The sequence below is a fragment of the Candoia aspera genome, chromosome 2 (genome assembly GCF_035149785.1).
Source record: "Candoia aspera isolate rCanAsp1 chromosome 2, rCanAsp1.hap2, whole genome shotgun sequence".
NCBI lineage: Eukaryota > Metazoa > Chordata > Lepidosauria > Squamata > Boidae > Candoia > Candoia aspera.
The window spans coordinates 110,386,284-110,398,584 of NC_086154.1; positions in this window are offsets into that span (position 1 = coordinate 110,386,284).

Below are 12,301 nucleotides of genomic sequence, written 5' to 3' on the forward strand. Positions count from 1 at the left end.
TTCTGTTTTCTCACAAGATGTTCCTGGGAAAGAATACGAGAATGAGATAAATCATCCAGCTGTACTAGCTGCAAGGACAAACAAGGTGGTGAGCAGTGGGGTGTGTAGTGATAAAGAGGAAGCAAGATAATGAAGGAATGTTTGTAGTTTTTCTGAACAGATCCTAACTGCTACAAGTACAATTACTGTGCTGAATATGCAAAACCATAAAAGGCATGCCCAGAGAGAAAAGGGCTGGGTCTCTGCCTTCTTGCTTGCAAGCTGGAATATACATTAACCCTGCTGCTGCAAACTGGACTCAAGGATTTCTCTTTGACAGGTCACATTTTTATTTATTTATTTTTACTTTTCTTCAACTGCAAGGAGGCAGAGTAGTGATGTGAAGTCATAGAACCAATTGTTCTCAGCCATGTACTCTCAGGGAATTTAGGGGCCATTAATAAGGGAGTCAGAGCTGCCTGCAACTCATGGGCCAAGGATGGCCTGCTTCGTGTCCTGATGTTGTCTTGCTAGAGTAAAAAATGAAATTTAATTAATATTGGGCATTTCAGGTAGTGGCATTTGGAATGTTCTGCTCATAGAAAACAAATCTGAGATGGGTTGTTGCAACCTGAGGGCAATTCTGCAGACTACTCTACTCATGCTCAGCAGCAACTGGTGTTATTGATCTTAGAGGTGCCATCATGATTAGCAATAATTCATATCCTTGTCCTCCATAAAATAGTCTTTCCCCCTTTTAAAGTTGACTTAATATGGTTGGCATTACTACATATAGTGGGAATGAATTCCATCTTTTAACAAGGCATTGCATGAGGAGATATTTCCTTTTACCTTGACTGAATCTCCCAAGCATCCTACTTTCAAGCCAAACATTATTAAGAGAGAATATATTAGGAAGGAAGGATGCAAGCCCTAATGGACTTAGTTAAGAAGGAAGCTTCTGCCTGTCTTCTCCTGGGATCTTCTAAGGTATTTGGAACAAGATAATTAAACAGAGGAAACGATGAGAAAAACAGTGAGAATGGACACTGCCCTATTTCCAGATTTTTCCACCAGCCTCCCCTCTGAAAACTGACTTGCTCATCAGCACACAGCACCTGATCTGGGTATATCTCAGGAGAGTGATATGGCTAGATTCCTAGATCATCCTAAGCCAGAATGCCAATATTTTGGCCCAATTTGCATCAACAGGAAACTATCCCCTTTTGTGTTTTTAGGAGGTTTAGTAGGATTGTAAAGAACAAAATAGGTACCGAGTATAAGATCTCCATTATGTTCCTTAAACTGTGAAAGATCTAAAGAACACTGGTCTGTAGAAGATGGTGTTACTGCAGAACCAAACTTCCTCGAACCCCTGCATAATAAGCCTTCAAGGAGGTGCTGGTGCACCTCCTCCTCAAGAAACCACCTCTGGACCCTACTGTGTTGGACAATTTCTGTCCTGTCTCCCACCTCCCCTTTTTTGGGGAAGGTGGTTGAGAAAGTGGTGACGTTATAACTCCAGAGGATTCTGGATGAAACCGGTTATCTAGACTGCTTCCAGTCAGGTTTCAGGCCTGGATATGGGACAGAGACCACATTGGTCGCACTTATGGATGATCTCTGCGGGGAGTGGGATGGAGGGAGTGCATCCACCTTGGCTCTTCTTGACCTCTCAGTGGCTTTCGATACCATTGACCATGGTATCCTTTTGGGTCAGCTCAGCGAGTTGGGGGTGGGTGGCGTAGTTTTACACTGGTTCACCTCCTTCCTCCAGGGCCGGTCCCAATCAGTGGTGATAGGGGAGGAGAGAACGGCCCCACGGCCCCTTCTTTGTGGGGTGCTGCAGGGTTCGGTTCTTTCCTATTTAACATCTACAAGAAACCACTGGATGAGATCATCCGTCATCATGGGATGAAGAATCATCAATATGCTGATTATACTCAGTTATATATCTGCATCCCAGGTGAGGTAAGTGATGTGGTGGTTGCCCTTTCTCAGTGCCTGGGAGCTGTGGGGGTCTGGATGGGGAACAACAGGCTTCAGCTGAACCCTGGTAAGACAGAGTGGCTGTGGGTTGATGGCTCCTCTGTATCTGGGAAGTTATCATCCTTAGTTCTGGATGGGGTTGCACTGCCCCATTCAGACCCAGTGCATAATCTGGGGGTCCTTCTGAACTCATGACTCATGCTCGAAGAGCAGGCGGCAGTCGTGGCCAGAAGGACCTTTGTGCAACTTTGTATTGTATGTCAGTTATGCCCTTTCCTGGATCGAGAAGCCCTCTGAACAGTCACTCATGCCTTGGTCATCTCCCATATAGACTACTGCAATGTGCTGTATATGGGGCTACCCTTGAAGAGTATCCGGAAGCTTCAGCTGGTCCAGAATGCGGCGGCGTGGGCAGTTATTGGTGCCCCAAGATCGGCACATGTGACACCACTGCTGCGCGAGCTGCATTGGGTGCCGGTTTGCTTCCGGGTGCAATTCAAGGTGTTGGTTATCACCTTTAAAGCCCTACATGGCATGAGGCCAGGTTACCTGAGGGACCGTCTCATCCCCATAACATCGACCCGTCCCATCCGGTCATGCAGAGAGGGCATGCTATAGACCCCACTGGTAAGGGAATTCCACCTGGTGGGGTCCAGGAAAGGGCCTTCTCTGCAGTGGCACCCGCCCTCTGGAACATTCTGCCCCCGGAGGTGAGGCAGGCCCCTTTGCTCCCGGCCTTCTGGAAGAACTTGAAGACCTGGCTCTGCCACCTCGCTTGGGGTGGGAGGAGCAATAGTTCTTCCTGGGGGTGGCTGGCACCGTAGATCCCTCCCCAATGAATGAGATCCTTGCTCCTTGGATTTTGTATTCATTTTATTTTTATTTATTGGCTGTTCATATTGTAATTTATATTTTTAATGGTTTTAATTGCTGCTTTTATTGTAAACTGCCCAGAGTCCCCATTTTTGGGGGAGATGGGCGGTGATAGAAATTTGAGAAATAAATAAATAATATAATAGAGCAAGTAATAACTATTATGGACATAATGAATATTAATATGTGGATCAATCCTGTCTTGCCTTGGATTTGAAGGTCACATGGAAGCATCTGATTATTGGTCGGATGAAACTCCTTACTTGATTCCTTCTCTGTATTTTACAGATGGCCTGTCTTGTTTCTTCTTCCCCTGTGCTACTCTGTCTCTTCAGTCTCCCTACCCTGTGATTTCTCTTGCACTTGCTTAGCCCTACCTGCCTGTTCCTGAATGCCCTGTCATTACTCTACCCAGACTTATTACTTGCTGTCTGAGCCAGCTGGACTGCCTTGGCATCACACCTTGCTTTGACACTGGTGGTCATGGGTGAATTTGAAGGAATGGCCAGGCTCCTACTGGGCTGAGCAACAGTGCAAAGGATTTTTTCATTTTTCCAGAATATAGTGGGAGATTTAGGGCTCTTCCTCACATCCCCTTAACTTCAGCATAAAGATACCCTGGTAACAGTTTCCATGCCACATCCTCATGATGTTGCCTTTGTCTCATCCCCCACTTACAGCTGAGGCAGCATAAAGACATTTTTTCCATTCAACTTTAAAGAGATGTTTCTCCTGTCCTCCTGATACAGTATTTGCCACAGCATGATCTGGCACGCTTCATTGGTGATGTAGTTGCTAATGTGGTCAGGAGTGAGATCTGCCAGCATCTATTAGCCACTTTGGGTTGCTGTGGGCACAACCTCTCCCCTGTGGTTGGGAACTGCTGTTTTGGCTTGAGCCAGACACCTGGCTTCCCCAGAGGTCTCTGCCCATGCATTGTCTGTCTGACACTTTCCAAAGTATTTGAAGGTTCCTATGTGGGCTTCTTCCATGTACAGATTTTGAAACACAGTTCTGTGCTGCACGAAGGTCTGTTGAAACAGGGAAAGCTCTGCCAGCTATATGTTCCTGGTTTGATCACCACTGGGTACATGATTGTCATGTTCACTGTTTCACTGTACACTGTACATCGTAACGTTTCACATGCCATGGCGCTGATGCACATTTCTGTTTGGCAGGATGCTGCTGTGAAACCTTGTGCCAAGCTCTGTATCTGTGTTCATTACAATGGAATGTGTTTGGGTTATGTGCTCTGTTCAAGGACTTTTCCTGCAGACCATCAGAAGCTGTTAGGAGCACCTGGGATTGTGAACTTGGGAAGATTCTACGGGGGGAGGGATCTCATTTGCACCGAGGGTTTTTAGTTTGCATTTGGTGCGCTTTTATCATTCTCAGCTTTCTTTGTGATCCTGCATACTATTCTTTAATAAATCAGATATCTTTGAATTCCTGCTCATGAGTCTGATAGTGTTTTAGAATAGGCGTTCATTACATAAAGCTGAGAATCACCAAAGTTGTACCGTTAGCTCCTACCAAGATTAGTTTCTTATGAGGGAAAATAGTTAATGATGGCCACCTGCCATGAAGAGTGCCTGCGGGCAGGTGGAGGAGGATGGGCGCGAGGATGCTATGGTGAGTGCTGACTGTCCCACTTTAGCAGTAAAAGTGAAATTGGGCTCCTGCACAAAAACTACAGAGGTCTGGGCTTTAGTTGACTCTGGGTGTTCCAGGTGTCTAATTCACCCTGATCTGGTTGCTGCTTTGGACCTGCCTAGCTTTCCCCTCCAGCAACCTTTGATCTTCACACAGTTGGATGGTTCAACGGTGGGGGGGCGGCAGCAACCCATTTCACTGGAACTGTCGCAATGCAAATGGGCAGCCACTGTGAGACTTTAAAATTCGTAGTAGCACCTGTTGGCAATCCCTTGGTAATTCTGGGATTCCCTGGTTGACCTATCGAAGCCCATATATAAACTGGGAACACAGAACTCTGACTTTTAAGGATGGGTTTTACCAAGCTCCTACAGCGGAGAGAGCTTCACGTGCGGGGGTTGGAAGGGCTGCAATTGCCACGCTGTGCCCTAACTCGGTACATCTAGAAGGCTTGCCTGATCGATACCAAGACTTTGCAGACGTTTTTGGGGAAATGGAAGCAGATCAGCTACCCCCCAATAGGAAAACTGACTGTGCAATAGAGTTGGTACCCAATGCTCAATTGCCCAAGCCAAAAATTTATCCAATGACTCAGAAGGAGCTTGAGGCATTATGGGACTTTATTGACAAAAATCTGTCAAGGGGGTTTATTGAACCTGCAAATTCCCCAGTTGGGGCCCCTGTGCTATTCTGGGAAAAGAAAGATGGCAGAAAGACTCTGTACGGACTATCAGGGGTTAAATTCCATCCCAATTTGCAACAAGTACCCTCTTCTGCTCATGAAGGACATGTTAGCTCACTTGTCTAAGGGCAAGATTTTATCCAAGCTCGATCTTTGTGAAGCCTATTTCCGCATCCGCATACGAGCTGGAGATGAGTGGAAAACCACTTTTAATTGCCCATTTGCCATGGTGCTGATGCGAGTTTCTGTTTAGGAGGGAGCTGCTGTGAAACCTTGTGCCAAGCTCTGTATCTATGTTCATTTCATTGGAATGTGTTTGGGTTATGTGTTCTGCTCAAGGACTTTTCCCGTGGACCATCAGGAGCCGTTAGGAGCACCTGGGATTGTGAACTTGGGAAGATTCTATGGGGGGGAGGGATCTCGTTTGTACTGAGGGTTTTTAGTTTGCATTTGGTGCGCTTTTTCCATTCTCAGCTTTCTTTGTGATCCTGCATACTATTCTTTAATAAATCAGATATCTTTATGAACCTGTTCATGAGTCTGAATCGTCAATTCTGGTGGCCTACCTTGAGACACGATGTAAAAGACTATGTGGCTTCCTGTCCTATTTGTGCAATGTCAAAACGTAAGGGGGGGAAACCACAGGGGCTTCTACAGCCTGTGGCCAGCCCGTCCCATCCCTGGGACGAGATTTCTATGGATTTTATTGTGGATCTTCCTCCCAGTCAGAAGAAAACTGTCATCTGGGTTGTAAAAGATTTTTTTTCCAAACAGGCACATTTCATTCCATGTGCATCCATCCCGTCCACATCAACTGTGTTGTCCACATCATCGCATCCTGAGACTGACGGATCTACGGAGGTTTTGAACTCTACCCATGAACAATTTCTTAGAGCATACATTAACTACCATCAGGACGATTGGGTGGAGTTACTGTAATGATTGACAGCTGAACGGCCCAGTCAGAGGCAGAACAGGACTGGGGAGGGGTTTGTGGTGGCTCAGGATGGGAACAAAGTCATGACCAGAAACCACACAAAAAGGGGTATGCCCAGTGCTCTGATGGACAGCATTGTTGTAAGCCACCTCAGCAAAGGGCAACAAGTCAATCTAATCCCAGGGACGGGATGGGCTGGCCACTGGCTGCAGAAGCCCCTGTGATTTACCCCCTTTCTGCTTTGACATGGCACAAACAGGACAGGAAGCAACATAGTCTTTCACATCACGCCTTAAGGTCGGCCACCAAAATTGACGGCGAACCAAATGCAAGGTTTTGACAAAACCAAAGTGTCCAGCAAGTTTGTCATCATGGGAACACTGCAAAACATCAGCCCTCAAAGTTTCAGGCACATAAAGGCGGTGTTCCACCCACACCAGACCGTTTTCAAAAGAAACTTTGTCTCTATTAGCTAGCAACCAAGTGTCAGATTTCAGTGCCTGGAGAAAGTCCTTTTGTAACTGACAAGGAACTTGCATTTTCTGCTTCCCAGACAGAGCTGGGGGCGGGGTTGCCTGCGCACGGGTCTGGCTCCGGGTGATGGCAACCAAGCCCACTTGGGGTTCAGTGAGAACAGTCCCAACTATATCTGCCACGTGGTCAGAGTCCTGAGGCAAACGTGACAAAGCATTGGCCAGAAAGTTTTTCTTTCCCGGAATAAATTTTAACTGGAAGTTAAAGTGACTGAAAAATTGAGCCCAGTGAATTTGTTTAGGACTGAGATGCTGGGGGATGTGGAGGGCTTCCAAATTCCTGTGATCAGTCCAAACCTCGAAAGGCCATTTAGCACCTTCCAGGAGGTGACACCATGCTTCTAAAGCAGCTTTTACAGCAAAAGCCTCTTTTTCCCAAACATGCCACCATCGTTCAGTTTCAGAAAATTTTCTGGACAGATAAGCGCAGGGTTTTAAGTGATTTTCAGAATCTTTCTGTAACAATATAGCCCCAGTTGAGAAGTCAGAAGCATCAACTTGGACCACAAAGGGGCGGTCAGGATCGGGGTGCTGTAAAATAGGCTCAGCAGTGAAAAGGGTTTTTAACTTTTTGAATGCTGCCTGGCATTCAGGTGTCCAATTCAGCACTGCCCCAGGATTTTTCATCTTGTGTGTCTCTCCCAAACCCTTGGTACATAGTAAGTCAGTAAGGGGCAAAGCAATCTCAGCAAATCCCTGGATAAAATGCCAATAGTAATTACTGAACCCTAAGAAACTTTGTAATTGCCTCCAGGTGCGGGGGCGTTCCCAACTTAAAATCACCTGAATTTTTTCAGGGTCCATCTCAGTGCCTTTGTCAGATACCCTATAGCCTAGATAGTCAAGTTGGGTTTTGTGAAATTCACATTTGGAAAGCTTGGCATAGAGTTTGGCATCTCTAAGCTTGCTTAACACCTGTTTGAGGAGGCGTTCGTGTTCCTCCTCAGTTTCAGTGTAAATGAGAACATCGTCTAAATAAACCAGGACCCCTTTAAACAAATGATCATGTAACACTTCATTAATCAATTGCATGAAGACCCCGGGCGCCCCTGCTAACCCAAAAGGGAGGACTTTGTACTGAAATGAACCCAATGGGCAATTAAAAGCAGTTTTCCATTCGTCTCCAGCTCGTATGCGGATGCGAAAATAGGCTTCAAGAAGGTCGAGCTTGGAAAAAATCTTGCCCTTGGACAAATGGGCTAACATGTCTTTCATTAGTGGCAGAGGGTACTTGTTGCAAATTGAGATAGAATTTAACCCCCGATAGTCCGTACAAAGTCTAAGCGTGCCATCCTTCTTTTCCCGGAAAAGCACAGGGGCCCCAACTGGGGAATTTGCAGGTTCAATAAACCCCCTTGACAGATTTTTGTCAATAAAGTCCCGCAATGCCTCAAGCTCTTTCTGAGTCATTGGATAAATTTTCGGCTTGGGCAATTGAGCGTTGGGAACCAACTCTATTGCACAGTCAGTTTTTTGATGGGGGTGGGTGGGTGGGTAGCTGATCTGCTTCCATTTCCCCAAAGATGTCTGCAAAGTCTTGGTATCGATCTGGCAAGCCTTCTAAATGTGCCAAACTAAGGCGCAGGGTGGCAATTGCAGCCCTTCCAACCCCCACACGTGAAGCTCTCTCCGCTGTAGGGGCTTGGTAAAACCCATCCTTAAAAGTCAGAGTTCTGTGTTCCCAGTTTATATATGGGCTTCGATAGGTCAACCAGGGAATCCCCAGAATTACCAAGGAATTGCCAACAGGTGCCACTACAAATTTTAAAGACTCACGGTGGCTGCTCATTTGCATCGTGACAGTTCCAGTGGAATGGGTTGCTGCCCCCCCCCCCACCATTGAACCATCCAACTGTGTGAAGATCAAAGGCTGCTGGAGGGGAAAGCTAGGCAGGTCCAAAGCAGCAACCAGATCAAGGTGAATCATACACCTGGAACACCCAGAGTCAACTAAAGCCTAGACTTCTGTAGTCTTAGTATGGGAGCCCAATTTCACTTTTACTGCTAGAATTGGACAGTCAGCACTCACCATAGCATCTTCGCGCCCATCCTCCTCCACCTGCCCGCAGGCGCTTTTCAAGGCAGGTGGCTGGCATTTCCCGCTGGTTCCGTAGAGTCATCTTCAACCTCTCCCGGGAAGTAGGGTACTTCTCCAGCATTGGCTGCCCCCTTGGCTGCCGTCATCCACCATGATGAGGGCGGTGATTTGGCCGGCAGTTTGCCCGCTCGGTCTCCAGCCTTGGCTTTTGGGCAATCAGCTGCTCAGTGTCCTTCCTTTCCACATCGGAGACACTGACCCTTTGCATAGCACCGATCTCTCTCCTCTTCCCAGGCTCTGTAGCCTGGCCAGGCAGCAGTTGCGGCACTTCGGGGTCCCCTCATGGTGGCTGGTTGCTTTTCAGGTCATTTGGTTTGCATGTAGGTATGCTGGGCATGTTCAGCCTTGCCGGCCAGACAGATCCATTCATACAATGTCTCTGGGTCGTCTCTACACAACGCCCACCGCAGGACGTCCCTGTTGAGTCCCTCTTTAAATCGTTCTATTAAGGTTGACTGAGACCAGTCGGGGATTTTCCCAGCTAAAGCCTTAAACTCCAGGGCATAATCAGCTACAGACAGTTGGCCCTGGATAAGATCCTTCAGTGCCCTTTTAGCCCTTGCTTTGGCTAGTGGATCTTCAAAATGCAGCTTTAATGCCCACATAAATTCCTTGAAATCCTCAAGCTCAGGGGAGCTAGCCTCGCTTAATTGAACATACCAGTCAGCCGCTCGACCCTTCAACTTGGTGGCAATGGCAGTTATTTTAGCCTCTTCAGAAGGGAAGCAGGGTCCAAACTGTTTCATATAATTTTTGGCATTAGTGAGGAAGAAAGACAACTTAGTTGGATCCCCGTCAAACTTGACAGACACGTCTTTCACCCACGCTCCTGTTGGAGCTGAATTAGTGGCTGCTTGAGTGGTTGGGCCCCAGGTTACAGTAGTTCTCCTGTCTCGGGGTGGGGACACTGATGGACCGGCTCTGAGGGGTGAAGATTCATCCCGGCTTCATCTCTGGCCCTGCTCCGCCGGTGGTCCGGGTGAGGGGATGGAGGATGAATGCGTGGAGCTGGAAACTCCTTCGCGCCTTGGCTGCCCCCCCACATGACAGAGACAGGGCTTTTAGCATGTACTCCATTGATTCTAATTTGGCCTCTACCACTCTTAGCCTTTCAGGGGTTTGAGATTCCTCCCTCCCTCGCGCGTTAGGCTGACTCCCTTCTGATACTGTGGTAGATTCTATGTTTGGGACCAGTGGGAACCGATACTTCCAGGACACCTGGGACATCCCTGGCTGGGGTTCTCCCATTTCATCCCAGGTGATCAACTCTGCGGGCGATTCGCTGGGTGCCGGTTGCTTTGGTGCTCTCCCATCTTCGGATCCCTCTCCCTCCGGGCTGGAACTTGAATGCTGCCATGAAGCTGAAGGTTCTGGGGTGAGGCTCCATTCTTCGCTCCTGACCGTTGACTCAGGCATGAAGCTAGTCGGCTCCTCGAGCCTCCCAGTCATGGGTTTGGCTTTGGCCATCGTTAACTGTTTTCCCTCACAAGAAACTAATCTTGGCAGGAGCTAACGGTACAACTTTGGTGATTCTCAGCTTTATGTAATGATTGCCTATCCTAAAATACCATCAGACTCATGAACAGGTTCATAAAGATATCTGATTTATTAAAGAATAGTATGCAGGATCACAAAGAAAGCTGAGAATGGAAAAAGTGCGCCAAATGCAAACTAAAAACCCTCAGTACAAACGAGATCCCTCCCCCCATAGAATCTTCCCAAGTTCACAATCCCAGGTGCTCCTAACGGCTCCTGATGGTCCGCGGGAAAAGCCCTTGAGCAGAGCACATAACCCAAACACATTCCATTGAAATGAACATAGATACAGAGCTTGGCACAAGGTTTCACATCAGCTCCCTTCCAAACAGAAACGCGCGTCAGTGCCATGGCATGTGAAACGTTACGATGTACAGTGCACATTGAAACAGTGAACATGACAGTTACTGCCTTTTGCTGAGGTGGCTTACAACAATGCTGTCCATCAAAGTACCGGGCAAATCCCTTTCCATGTGGTTTCTGGTCACGACTTTGTTCCCATCCCTGAACTGCCACAACCCCCTTCCCAAACATGTTCTGCTTCTGACTGGGCTGTTAAGCTGGCTGATTCCTGGCCGGTGATTCAACAGGCTTTGGCTGATGCCCAGGCTGCTTACAAGTTCCAAGCCGATAAACATTGTTCTTTGCAACACGATTTCAAAATTGGGGATCAGGTTTATCTTTCTACCAAATTCATCAAGTCCCCACAGCCCTCGAAAAAGCTTGCTCCCAAGTTCATTGGTCCTTTCCCTATTGTTGGTCTTATCAATCCAGTTACTGTTAAGTTGGACCTGCCTCACAATTTGAAACGCTTGCACCCTGTTTTCCATTGCAGCCTGCTCAAGCCTGTCCACCACTCCTCCCGCTGGCATCCCCAACCTCCTCCTCCTGCTCCAATCATGATTGATGGCCAACAGCACTTTGAGGTCAAGGAGGTCGTTGATTCTCGCAAGCTTCGATGAAAACACTTTCCTCATCTTGAATGGGTGTCTGCTCGCCATATTAATGCTCCTGATTTAGTTCGCCATTTCCACCTTGCTTACCCTTTGAAGCCTGCTGCTTAGTGTTTTCTTTCTTTTGGGGGGCAGTATGTCATGTTCACTGTACACTGTACATCGTAACGTTTCACATGCCATGGCGCTGATGCGTGTTTCTGTTTGGCAGGGAGCTGCCGTGAAACCTTGTACCAAGCTCTGTATCTGTGTTCATTACAATGGAATGTGTTTGGATTATGTTATCTGCTCAAGGCCTTTTCCCGCAGACCATCAGAAACCGCTAGGAGCACCTGGGATTGTGAACTTGAGAAGATTCTACAGGGGGAGGGGTTTCATTTGCACCGAGGGTTTTTAGTTTGCATTTGGCGCGCTTTAATCATTCTCAGCTTTCTCTGTGATCCTGCATACTATTCTTTAATAAATCAGATATCTTTGAATTCCTGCTCATGAGTCTGATAGTGTTTTAGAATAGGCGTTCATTACAATGATAAGATCTTTGCTGCTTCTGCTAAGAAGGGGTTTCATGTGGCCACCGTTTTTACTGATTTTATTCCTTTGGGGAGGGCTCACCATTCTACCTCCTCCATTCTAGACCCCTGGCTGTCTGCAGCCTACTCCTGAACATGGCAGCCACAAGGATGGAATAGGACTCACTGCCAGCACTGCCAGTCCTTTGTAGTATTTGTCAAGGCTGGTGCTTGCTCATTATCAATCACTTCTTCCTTCTCCACTGCACGTCCTGTCTCTGTTCCTGTGACCTGCCAGCTGGACTTTTTTTTTTTACATGGGTTTAGTGTTCTTTTGAAAGAATGTTAGACCCATGCTTGGAAATAGTTCAACAGGCCATTGGACTGGAACACCTCTGGGCCTGTGATCTGTTAGTTGGGCAACTTAAATGTTGACAGGCTGTTCCAAGAGCCTGCCAACATTTCCCCAATCCCACTTCACCCCTCATTAGGCAGACTGGTGGTTATTTTCCCATCAGCAGATGCCACTTGGTGGTAGAGTTGGGGGAGGAAGGATCAA